Below are 11,386 nucleotides of genomic sequence, written 5' to 3'. Positions count from 1 at the left end.
TTGGTAATTCTAACAGAAAAAAGTTAATTAACAGTAATTTAAATCCTTTTGTGCGATGCATAAACACTTTTAAGTTCACATTGACACGTACCATTAAATAACGTTTGTACAAAATGATGGTCATAACCTCTGCCTTTGCGCACTGACACTGTTTTTATTGTATTGAATAGTGGTGGGTGACTATATTGAATACAATTTTTTTTTCTACTCGTTTGATTTGAGTGTAAATAGCTACAACTTTTCTTTTTTTATATAGTTAGGAAAGCTTTGAAGGTATATTAATATTGTTGCTTATTTAATTATTTAAATAATTTTTCCCTTTCTAATTAAGAAAAAATCTAAGTATTTTAATTTATTACGAGTTCAATGAAGTTCTTGGATGTTTTGGTTTCGTGGTTTAATAGTACTTAACATGATTGGGTAATGTGAGCATTTGACGCTCGTACGGAGTTTTCGTGTGTTCGGTGATGTGTATGGGCTAGTTTATCTTTTTTGGAGTTAGCTTGTAAATGTTTTGTTTGTAATAATGTTTATGTAAATTTATTAATACTTTTACAGCTGAAGGTAAGTTTATCAGGTTTAACTACTGAGGTTTTATTGTTCTCTATTGCCTTCAGTGATTGACTCTTTTTTTAGAATTAGACTTTAGAGTAGTATTGCGAATATACTCGTTTTTAGACGTGGGTGAGTTTTAAATATTTTAAACTTCAAAATTCAAGCCAAAGGTGTATTTCAAATTGAACATTGAATCCACGCTTTGGTTAAATCAGAGGATAAAATAAAGGTAAAGTTTTAATTCCAAAAAATAGGCCTAAACTTTGTTATTCGTATTAGTTATTAATAATTCTAATGAAATATGACATTGTTAATAATAATTATTGTAGATGAAATTGGAAGTTGAGAACCTGTATCTGTAACTTCTTAATCCCTATCTTATAAATTGTAATTGGTCTTAACTTATCCTATATGTAGTGGAGTAATTTTGTAAAATCAAGATTGAAAAAAAGCAGTTTAGATTGGTGTTTTCGTGACAACTGATGTAATTTTATGAGCAATCTTTTCTTGTGTTTGTTTATCCTGTGAAATGAATTGTATAGAAATTATTATACATGTTTGAAAAACATTAGAAATATTAATATTTGTTTACATATCTTTCTAGACAAAGAACTATGATCAGCAAAAATAAGCATGCTACATATTTTTGTTTTTCTATGCTATCCAGGTTAGGTTAGTATATGGTTGACACAGTTGAACATGCCATTAATTAATATTAGAGAAAAGTCACGTATAGCATCAGAATTTGTAAATTGCTTTCCAGGTAGTTCTATTCTTATTTGACTGTAAACACATAATCATATGCATATATACTTTCATTTTTGTGATTATATACAATAATACTGAGCAAGTATATAGGTTTGCCATGTAGCTTTTAAACTGTTAATACCTACAATTCCAGAACATTCATATAAAAACGTTAAGATTTCAATTGTTGGAACAATGATAGTGTAGTTTTCATTTGACTGAATACATGATGGTGTTGTTCAATGAAACATAGAAAGTGTAACATACATATTGGCTATGCCATGCATGTTTATGACTGGAAGTTAAGTAGATTTTATGAACTTTGAAAAGTATGTGGCAAATATGAGGTAATAATGGTGTAGAATTTAGTGAGGCATCAGGATTTTGTTTATTTTCTATAATAGAAGTCATAAAACTTGAGCATTATTCTAACAACTGATCACTTTTTGGAACACCTTAAGTAATTCTGAAGACTAGATACAATATCTTTTTAACTTGGTGTGCAAGTCAGTAAGACTATTTGGGAGACTGGATAAGCTATTGAAGATTTCCATTTTCTGATATTTAAGTTTAGGATAAGAAAAATATTTCAGTAAATGGGTATATCTTTTATCTCCAAATATTGCACTTTACTGTCAGAAAAAGTCATTGCTGAATATTGGTTAATCACAAAGTTTGGAATTTATAGTTGGTTAGAATATGTTCTCCTTGTGTTGGATAGTAGTGTTGATTTTCAAGCAGGTGCTGCATTTAGTCACCATAAGTAGTAAGCAAGGTTTCTCTGGTCTTTCTTGACCATCTCTAGTGAGAGAATTTGTAGAAAGCAGAGAGAAAATGGCTGTTTATAGCTAAAGAACTAAGCTACATACTGTGCAACATGAGGCCACTGCTGTATTTTGTGTGAATTTGAACCAAGTTATATAAGCATATATATATATATATATATATCTTAAGGTTAATTGGAAGCCTGTTGAGAATTGTTTTATATCTCCATTGGAATTTCCTCTGGCTTGTCCTGCTAAGGGATAATTCACTATCTTTGACAGTGAGTAAACTAGTGCACTTTCAGCCTTGTTGCTTAGCAATTCGGATTGGAAGGATATTTATCGATCATTAAAAATACGTCGGTATTTGAAATTTTTGTTTGTGTTTGTAATAATTTTAACTTGTGGACTGAGTGTTGAATTGCAGGTGTGCTTTCATGCAGGCCTACAGAGTTTAATTCAGCTGAGATTGTTTATTTTTATTTTCTGAAGGTTTCAAAAAAGTGTTGTCATTGCAGGCTTTTTTGAATTTTAACTTAAAAGCAAAAAATTACAATAAATGAATGTAAAATTTAATGAGACTTCATAGAGGAATGTGATCAGTTTTGGTTCTCCAAGTATTTGATTAAAGAGTTATTAGGAAAGTGGCTTAAAAGGGAAAGTCGTGTGTGCTTCAGATTTTAATGTATCTACTAAATTTGCCGAGTGTCATAAATAGTAATCCTCGAACAATAGAAGAAATCATAAGTCATTATACATAATTATTAATTGTTTTATATAAATGGTAAACCTAGTTTTAGGAATATGACAAGTCACTGGTAAAATGAAGAGGTAGTGAAATACTGAAGTGCAAAAAGGTGTTAGGTGTATGTTGAGTTTTAGTTTACTAGTAATATTACTAGCAACTAAAAATAAATTGAATGTTTTAATAAATATTTCTAGCAAAGAACTAGCACTATGAATTTAACAGCAAACCTTATTTAATTGGAAGAGTTCAGCTGAGGTTAGTAAAGCAGATATTCTACAACAGGTTTTTCATTTCAGATTTGTTGAGTCACTATCTTTTAAGTTTCTTGTTTTTATGTTTTGAACAAAATCATACACCCTTTTCATATGTATCACTGTTGCCTGAAAAAAAAAGTAAAAGACCTAAGTTTTATTTGGAACCAAGTCAGCTTAAAAGAGACAAAAATGAATGGGTCTTACAATGGTGCAGTTTGTTGTACACGTATGGGCTCAGGATACAAGAAGTAGTAAGTCAGAGGAGCTAATGAATAAGTACAAGGGGTTTGATAAAAGCATTTAAAGATAAAGGTCATAAATTAATTGTCAGGGATACTGCTAAGAAGTAACTGTGAAGATGAAATTTTGAGTAGGTCACTAGGGTTAAATGTTTGGTTGACATTTAATAGGTAAGGATGAGCAGTTTAGCTTGTTGGATTCCTAACTACTTTAGTGTCAGGAGGAAAGTGTTTCGATAAGATGGTTTACACTTAGTAGGATAGGTAAAAAATGTTTGTTAGGGCTATTAACTTATAAGGGAAGTTTTAAACTTGGACAAGATGGTGGTGAGGGCAAAGATAAACTAAGTGAAATAAAATTGAGATGTTAAGGAAAGTTAAGCATAGAAAATCAATATGAGTAGTTATAAGAATAGGCTTAATTGTTGCTATTGTAATGCTAGAAGAAATAAAATGGATGGCTTTAGGACACTGGTAGGAATAGAAGAATTTGATATCTGAATAACTGAAATGTGGTTAAATGTAGATATTGTGATGATAGAAATGTCTTTGAAATAAATTATTTTAGGTTATTTTATAGGGACAAAGTAGTAATGAGAGGGGGAGTAGTGTCTCTAAGTATGAATTCATCTTGGTGAAGTTGAGATTATTAAGCATAGTTACAACAAGATTGAATCCATTTGGCTTCTTGTTGGTGGATATCAAGAGGAAAAACTTGTAATTGAAATTTGTTACAGAAAACCAGATGAAAATGATGAAGTTATAACTTTACAGTGAGATTAAAGTTTCAACTGCTAAGGAAGTTATTATGGATGATTTTAATTTTAGACATGTTGATTGGGAAATGGTAGTCAAATCATGAAGGAGAAAGGTTTCTGGAAGCAGTTCAAGATGGATTTCTTCACCAACCTGTAAGGAATCTTCAAAAAAATAATGCTATTTTAGATTTATCATTAATGGAGATAGGACCTTTAGGAATGACAAAGAAAAACTTATATCTGATGGTTATGAAATGGCTAGGTTATTAAATTCTGCTATTGTTTAAGTGTTTACTAATGAAGACTCGAGCAACATTTCTCATCTTCAACACTTGATAGATGAAAATGAAGTTAAACATGACAGATACATAAATTCTGTTGAAATAAAATTGGAAAGTTAAAGAATAAGGCTCCTGGACCCGATGATGTTTCCTAGGGGGTTTTAAAGGATGTTAAGGACTGCATAAGTGAGCCACTTGCCACATTGTTTTTGTAAGTTTTTTGAATATTGGATAAGTACCAACAGATTTGAAATTTGTTAATGTCATTTCTTGAAGGGAGGTAATAGAAGCTGTATCTGTAATTATAGAACTTGTAAAGAAACTTGTATCCATGGGTGTGGAGGGATAAGTTAACTAATTGGATGGAGGGGTGATTTGGTGGAAGAAAGCAGAGGATTATTGCAAATGGAGTTCAGTTAAACTGGATTAATGGTGCAAATGGTGTATCTCGGGGCTCAGTCTTAAGACAGTTACTGTTTTTGAGTTACAATAACATATAAAGGAATTGCCAATACATTACTTAAATTTGCTGATGATATCAAAACCTAAATTTGCAGATGATATGGTTTTGAATGTTGCTGGCTCTGAAGAGGATGTTCCTGCTTTACAAAAGGATTGACATCATTTAGTGAGTTGAACAAATACTTGATAGATGGGTTTTAATTGATAAATTTAAGATAATGCAGGTGGAATTTAAATTATTTGGATCAAAATAACCTTAAGAGTGTCATGAAAGAGAAGGATCTTGGTGTGTGGGTTGATCAGTTTCTTAGGTCAAACAAGCAGTGTACTGTTACTAGTAGTAGGGTAAATCAGATTTTAGGTTGTATCTGTGGAAGTATTGAATACGTGTATAAAGTTTTTATAAACTAATAGTATGTGTCACTGGTTAGACCATATTTGGAGTATTTTGTTCAATCTTGGGCTCCTTACCTCCAAAAAGACACTGAATTGTTGGAAAGGATTCAGAGGAGGGTTATTAAAATGGTACCTGGGGTGGAGTGGTTGTCATATTAGGAGAGATGAAGATCCTTAAAATTGTTTTATTTTGAAAAAGGAAGTTAGTGTCTGATTGAAGGGTTTAAGATTATAAAAGGAACTAATAGTGTTAATGATTCAACATTTTTCATACTTATCACTGAGAATTGCAGAATTTGGAGATACAAATATATATTTGTGCAAAGTAAAAGCTGTCTTCAGCTAAGACAGTTTTGCTTTTTAAATAGTGTGGTTGCTTTTGGATGTGAAGATGGTGAATTCGAGTGATTTTGAAAGAAAGCTTTATATATAAATGTTTTAATAGTTTCAATTTGGCTCATTGTGGTTTTAATAATGTTTAGGGACAAAGGAAATTTTAGGAACAAAAATTGTTAGAACTTAACAGATTAATTGGGAATTTATAAGTAGCAAGTAATTTAGATTAGGTAGAAACAAAAGACAGAACAATACAAGTTAAAGTTCTCACAAAGTTATAAATTAATTGAATAAAAAAGATATGGGCAAACCCAGAAGGTAAAATGTCCATTATATGGAAACATCTTAAAAATCTTGACTTTGTGAGCAGTGGAAGAAAGCTATTTTGAGAAAGTAACAATTCTTAAGATTTAATTTTGAGAATGTGAAGTAGAGCCACTGTTATATTTCTATGGTTATCAACTGTTAAGTCTATAATATTAAGTACTGTAATGTGACATACATTGAACTGATGGTGTTTCTTAGATGTTGCATTGTTATAGTAAAATCTAAAATGGTAACTGCAGGTTACATTTTTTAGAAATTTTTTACTTCCAATTTTTCATATCATTTGGAATATTGTATATGTGAACAATAAGGTGTACAATTATAGTTTCCTTGAAACAAGTCTGCGAGCTTGAGTACATCTGAAGACCAAAGAATTAACAGAATTCTTCTCAAATTGAAAAGGTACTTGTTCAAATTACAAGAAATATATAACTGAAGAAAATAAAGTAGGAGCAATGCTTATTAGTGGTTTAATGTAAAATGCTCCAATATGCCAGACTGCCAGTCATCTGTTTCATTTTAGGCAATCTTTTATAAATTATGCATATCGAAACCACCTTCAGTATACCTGGTATGTCATTACACTAATTGTTATTTATTTAGATAGGATGGATAAGTTTCTAAGTTGTAATTCATGATCATTCAAGTATCAAGACCAATTGAAAACAAGTTTTTGCATTTCTGTTATTTGATAAGCCTGAATGCTAGTTGCTACTCAATCTTGAGCTACAGTTGTCCAATCTTCCCATGTCTTGATTAATCCTCTCTGTACAGGCTTGGTCATTTTCACTAACTTTGTATCACAGGAAATTATGAATATGAACTTTTAATGTAATAAGTGTACCATCTATTAAACATCAAGCCTTTTGTACACAAAAATTAGATTTGATTTAACTATTTTTACTAAACATTTGGCTGTGAATTTATAGTTTGATTCTTACTGATAATTAAAAGACCGAGTGCAAGATGATTTTCATGTTAAGGTGAAAAATACTTTTGTGATAGTTTTTTTTTTGCATAACATTTAGTCTTGTAAATTAATATCAAAATTCTTTTGCAGAAAAGCACATTGTATTAGTTATTATGTATCATGATAGTTCATAATTACAGCCCATTTGGTTGACCTTTTAGTCAACAAAAATTATAAATAAGTTATTTTTTCTTTGTAGAATGACTAAGTTACAAAATGTAGTTAGCTATTCATCCTAAAATATCCATTCCTCTTGCCTTTTCATAACTTTCATTTAACGTTATTGTTTTTTTTTTTCTCTCTGAAGCAAAAACTGAATTGCACTGGTATTATGTTGTTAGTTATTGAAGTGCATAATTCATGAGCAGATGACATGCAGATCTTACTGGAAATTTTTTTCCATTTATATTTTCTTATTGTAATAAGTTTTTTTTTGTTTTTTTTTGTTATAGTTACCTTTTATAATAAAGTAGATAAAATTAATACTTAACCTTACTGAGATGGGTTTTCATATGGTTATGGGTCAAAGGCCATGTCGATTTTTGATTCTCATTCAAAGTGTAATTGAACTAGTACGATTGTATGTTAATACATTTTGTATCAAATTGTAGATTATGAATCATATTTTAATATTGTGCATTAATTTTTTAACTCAAAAGTAAATATTAAAATTTTTTTGTCATGTGATGCATCTAATACAATGCAGCATTGGTTCAGATTAGATGTTTGTGATGTCCAAATATAAAGACTGTAGATTGTTAGTTATTAGATACTTTCATTACTAATATTGATGTGCTAGAAGGTAAAATAAGAACTTTTATGTTTTCTGAGATACTAATATATTTATTCAATCAGCTAAGGTGGCCTTGCTCACTTCACCCAGTGTTGTGTGTAACCAATTGGAAGTTCAGAATGTCCCTCACATGATTTTCTGAGCCTCTGCAGAATATGTGTGTGGGAAACTATCTCTTATATAACCTTAAGTTTGTTTCTCATCCATCAGTTACCAAACTTGACAGTATAGCAAATTATGGCAAGCAGCAAATGAGTACAAAGATTGTAACTGGAAGAGATTTATTTTTTAATACTTTATTTATTTTTTTAAGGAACACTGAAATTTAAGAGCATTTTTGGAAATAGTAATGTATATACACATTATGACTGAAATGTGATTACTTTCTTAAACACATTCTCTAGAACAGTAAGTCCCAAAGTTTTAATGGCCCAGACTTTTTGCAGCACATGTGAAGTATCTAAAGCAGGCTTAATGGTACCTCCTCAGATAGGCAGAAATTAGTTATACTGTGTATCCAGGAAAAAAATAAATATGGAATTAAAAAAAAAAGATTAAATGGATAATAATAAATTTACATTGCTAAATAAGTTGTGTAATTGAAAATAATTATAGCACACAGTCTAAGAAATATTTTGCTAGAATGCAGTGAAGACAGGTCACTTTGTAAAGGCCAGTGTTATATTAATGGACAATAATATTAGTGCACGTGTTCAGTGTCATTCAACTATTGTTATATTAGTAAGAACTTGCTGAAATGTGAAGTTTTTTTTTTTTTATTTACATATATTATTAAGAGATTTAAGCTATTTGGACTAAACATTTGTGGCTGTTATGTAATTTGTTCATATCCATTTCTTATTTTTTATGGTTTATAAGGTTGTTTTGAATTGACTAAACCCATATAGATACAATAGTGAAAACAACAAAATATAAAGTTTTTGTTTTGAGGTTATTAGGAGGTTATAGAGATTTCACATACATTTGACAATTTTGTGATCTATAAAGTATTTTTAATCTTTAAAAAAATTATTCTGTTGGACAGTCAACATATGACAATAAAAATGCATGACCAAATAATTAAAAATGTTAAACTTAAATCTGATGTTTTGTTTACAAATGCTTTACAATATATACTGATAACATGCAAAATTGTGAAGAGACATTTTAAAACATTAGTGTATACCTGTGTTATGGTTACTTTGGGGTATATCAGCTGGGTGGAATCCATCCACCAGTACTAGAAGGGTTAAGTTTTGCCTCTTGGTTTGTTGCTGTGTTGTGGTGAGAAGATACTCTTGTACGTGCACTATATTTATAAAAAACTAAAATTACAATATAAGTGTTTTTATAATTTGGCCTACTGTAATGTATAAAATTACTATGATGAGAAAATAGTGCTTGAAACTGACATATACTTTACACATGTTGTACTAATTTTTAAACAAGATTTTTATTTGGTGTATGCACTTTTTTTTTTTTTTTAAAAAAGGGAAGTCTTAAGGCTAAATCTATTACAAAAAATTTTATATGAAAAATATCTTTCTAATGTAGATTAGCATTTGAAGATATCAAAATGTTTGAACAACTAAGAAAGACGAGGAAGTGGATAATATAAAGTGAAAACTTGAGGCTATAAAGAAAAAATGCCTTAAGATGAATAAAAATAGTAGCTTTTGTATTGTGGAGATGCAGGAAAAATGTAACATGTTTTATAACTTGAGTGTCATATGGATACGAGGTGAAAATGTTTCTCATCAATGCTCAGAAAATTGTGATAGTAAATTCCAAATTCTGATTTATCACAAGTATAAGATTGTGTCTGTATGTGTGTCCCATAACTCCTCCTAAGCTACTTGTTGCAATGACTTCTAAAGGATGTCTTTGCTCTGAGGTTTACACAAAAGTAAAACCTCTTACCCAACCACTTAAGGAACCTGGTTATTTTGCAAAAAAAACCATGCCACTAATGATTTGTCTCATGTTACAAATATCAAGAGACACCAATAAATCATGATATGCCAATATATGAAGGCTATATCAGAGACAAGTTAAGGTTCTACAAGACAAGTGATGATTACATAACAGGCAAGGTATGCCTATGTATGCTGATTGATGGAGCAATTAAATATTTTCTATACCAAAAATAAAGTTAAATATTTCATATTATGTAGGGACCATGAGGTTATGTTTATCAAGGAACCAATAGATAACTTGGTGATAGGAAAAATAAGTAATAAAAAATTTGAAGTGCATGCAGAAGGAAAACTTTGCCATGAGAATGCTGATACAGTGCCTGAGAGAAAGTCAAGGACAATACAAGATGGTGAGAGATTTACAAAACAGAGGATTGTAAAGGAATATTAAAACAGATCTGTCATAGTAGTTCTACTGGGAAAGCTAAACCCAGACAGTCAGAAACACTTGTGTAATAAAAAGGCCAAGAGTTGATGTTTCAAGGTTGGACAGAAGGTCTTAGTTCTGCTACTTGCAGACAACAACAAACTTGCTTGGCAGTGGAAAGGACTATTGAAAGTACAGAAAATAAGCAGTATGCTCCATAATGTGAAAATTGAGGGAACAACTACAATCTACCAAACCAATCTGTGAAAGAGGTACTTTGAGAGGGAAGAAGACTTAAATTGTGCAGCTATTTATACATAGTTGGATGTTGCAGGTGTGGCTGGTCATAAAAGGAGAATCTGAAGACAATTTCCTTACAGAAGATAAAGACCTTTTAGGTCTAGGAGCACTGGGTGGAGTTGAGATATGCAAGGACATCAACATAAGTAAAGAACTGACTGGTAAGAAGAAGAAAGATGAACAAGATATACTATGTCAGTATACAGATAGATTAGGCAAGACAGATCACAGGCAACAGAACATCGAAAGGAAGATCAGGGATGCTACGAAGGTGAAGCCCTACTGGAGACACTATTCTAGGAGATGCAGACAAAGGAACTGTAAATGTTGGTGTAGACTAATGAGAAAATGTAGTGTGTGGGTTGAGAAGTCTTTGTCTATAGTAAAAAAAGTTTTTAATGTCAGATATAAAAGACTATTAATGTAGGTAGTATTAACTAATTTATTTTGCAATAGTTCATGATTGTTTAATTTCTTTTGTAAGAGTTAAAAGCAGACAGTTCAAAGCTGTATGTATACGTTGGTATTAAGGCTATTGTGAACATCTTGTGCAATCCATTGATGTTGAGGATATAGAGATTTCTGAAAGGCCTAAATGATGAATATATAAATAACAGCAAACAGATGAAAAAGAGTGGGAAGAAAGCCAAAAGCAGAGCTGAGTGAGAGCTTTAGTCAGAGAAAGGCAAGAAAACAAAGTCCACCATTGTAGGAGTGGATAAGGGTAATAGTTTATGTTAAAGTGAGATCAAAGAGTTTTCTGAAATTTTAAGATAATTTGTGCTTTGTGGTATGATGCTTTCAAATTTTCATTTGAACTAAGCTGCTGGCCTAAAATGTGGTTTGGATTAGTCCTTAGATAGTGATTTGGAAATTATACTGTGGAGGAGGTGTTTTGGTTTAGTGTTAATTTGTACATTTAAGTGAACTTTCTGTGTTTATTCTGAAACATTTTTGTGATCTTTTAGGTGTTTTTTTTTTTTTACAAAAGTACTGTTTAATTTCCCCAAATGAACTTATTGTTATGAACTTCTTAGCAAGAGAAAGCTGGCTATGTGTATTTAAATTAAAGTAGTCATATCAAGTTTGCAACATAAAACAAATTTACTATAA

At 30.7% G+C, this 11,386-nt stretch overlaps 1 protein-coding gene across 23 annotated transcripts in view; it reads left to right on the top strand.

The window, feature by feature from the left end:
- The first annotated feature begins 238 nt into the window (after positions 1-238).
- Positions 239-11,386, top strand: part of Patr-1 (Protein associated with topo II related - 1) — a 93,572-nt gene continuing 82,424 nt past the window's right edge. For 4 of the 23 annotated variants that reach the window (XM_076448381.1, XM_076448377.1, XM_076448382.1 and 1 more), the window contains exon 1: positions 406-564. The gene's annotated coding sequence lies outside the window, so the exon portion shown is untranslated. Of the gene's footprint in view, positions 274-362; positions 565-640; positions 785-4,903; positions 4,975-6,192; positions 6,270-10,890; positions 10,998-11,386 lie in introns of those variants that run through there. The other 19 variants (XM_076448379.1, XM_076448374.1, XM_076448363.1 and 16 more) reach the window with 15 other exon arrangements.

This window comes from Tachypleus tridentatus, chromosome 8 (assembly GCF_004210375.1).
Source record: "Tachypleus tridentatus isolate NWPU-2018 chromosome 8, ASM421037v1, whole genome shotgun sequence".
NCBI classification, from domain to species: Eukaryota; Metazoa; Arthropoda; class Merostomata; order Xiphosura; family Limulidae; genus Tachypleus; species Tachypleus tridentatus.
Note: the sequence above shows the minus strand (reverse complement) of the source record. Positions and strands in the feature narration are given on the sequence as shown.